Genomic DNA, 960 nt, shown 5'->3' on the forward strand with positions numbered 1-960 from the left:
GTGCCCAGTCACCCAGCGGAGCGATTTGCCCCCGAGAGGAATCAACCACATCTGTGACTGCTGATGAAGCTGATATGTTCCGTGTTTCAGACTCCTGGATTGACGTACAGCAGCATATCCACTGACTCACTCCTTCTTTCTCCTTCTTTCTTTCCTGATTGCGACGGAGCGCGCTCCTTCTATTCCACAGGCGTTGTCGGTTGGGTCAGTGGCACGTGCTCTCCCTGTAACCCTATCTCGCAGCCCCGAGAACATGAAAGTGGGCATTGCTTGGTGCGTAGACGCGCACGCTTCGTGGAATTTGTGGACGACGCGTGATGAGCAAGAGGCGCCTTACCCTCTTCATGAAAGAGCAGAATTAACCGTCTGAGTGGTTGACTGCCCAGATGACAGGCGCAAACTGATTGAATGCTCTCTCCCCCCGCTTCTCCTTCCTTTCCGGTTGCTGTCGTATGTTTTGGCGTGCAAAGGAGGTACATGCGCCGCTGGGCGTGCCCAGTCACCCAGCGGAGCGATTTGCCCCCGAGAGGAATCAACCACATCTGTGACTGCTGATGAAGCTGATATGGTCCGTGTTTCAGACTCCTGGATTGACGTACAGCAGCATATCCACTGACTCACTCCTTCTTTCCCCTTCTTTCTTTCCTGATTGCGACGGAGCGCGCTCCTTCTATTCCACAGGCGTTGTCGGTTGGGTCAGTGGCACGTGCTCTCCCTGTAACCCTATCTCGCAGCCCCGAGAACATGAAAGTGGGCATTGCTTGGTGCGTAGACGCGCACGCTTCGTGGAATTTGTGGACGACGCGTGATGAGCAAGAGGCGCCTTACCCTCTTCATGAAAGAGCAGAATTAACCGTCTGAGTGGTTGACTGCCCAGATGACAGGCGCAAACTGATTGAATGCTCTCTCCCCCCGCTTCTCCTTCCTTTCCGGTTGCTGTCGTATGTTTTGGCGTGCAAA

At 54.4% G+C, this 960-nt stretch overlaps 7 non-coding genes across 7 annotated transcripts; all 7 read left to right on the top strand.

Annotated features, from left to right (window-relative positions):
• The first annotated feature begins 59 nt into the window (after positions 1-59).
• Positions 60-125, top strand: Tc00.1047053415725.10. The gene has a single exon (XR_008254111.1). It is a non-coding gene; the product is annotated as a C/D small nucleolar RNA (snoRNA), TB10C2C2 (small nucleolar RNA).
• A 61-nt stretch (positions 126-186) lies between these two features.
• On the top strand, positions 187-254 carry Tc00.1047053415725.20. Its single transcript, XR_008254112.1, has one exon. It is a non-coding gene; the product is annotated as an H/ACA snoRNA, TC10C2H1 (small nucleolar RNA).
• Positions 255-315: 61 nt separating this feature from the next.
• Positions 316-406, top strand: Tc00.1047053415725.30. The gene has a single exon (XR_008254113.1). It is a non-coding gene; the product is annotated as a C/D small nucleolar RNA (snoRNA), TB10C2C1 (small nucleolar RNA).
• Positions 407-462: 56 nt separating this feature from the next.
• Positions 463-531, top strand: Tc00.1047053415725.40. The gene has a single exon (XR_008254114.1). It is a non-coding gene; the product is annotated as an H/ACA snoRNA, TC10C2H2 (small nucleolar RNA).
• Positions 532-550: 19 nt separating this feature from the next.
• Positions 551-616, top strand: Tc00.1047053415725.50. The gene has a single exon (XR_008254115.1). It is a non-coding gene; the product is annotated as a C/D small nucleolar RNA (snoRNA), TB10C2C2 (small nucleolar RNA).
• A 61-nt stretch (positions 617-677) lies between these two features.
• Tc00.1047053415725.60 lies at positions 678-745 on the top strand. The gene has a single exon (XR_008254116.1). It is a non-coding gene; the product is annotated as an H/ACA snoRNA, TC10C2H1 (small nucleolar RNA).
• Positions 746-806: 61 nt separating this feature from the next.
• Positions 807-897, top strand: Tc00.1047053415725.70. The gene has a single exon (XR_008254117.1). It is a non-coding gene; the product is annotated as a C/D small nucleolar RNA (snoRNA), TB10C2C1 (small nucleolar RNA).
• Positions 898-960: the final 63 nt, after the last annotated feature.

The sequence above is a fragment of the Trypanosoma cruzi genome, assembly GCF_000209065.1.
Source record: "Trypanosoma cruzi strain CL Brener chromosome Unknown tcruzi_1047053415725, whole genome shotgun sequence".
Classification (NCBI taxonomy): domain Eukaryota; phylum Euglenozoa; class Kinetoplastea; order Trypanosomatida; family Trypanosomatidae; genus Trypanosoma; species Trypanosoma cruzi.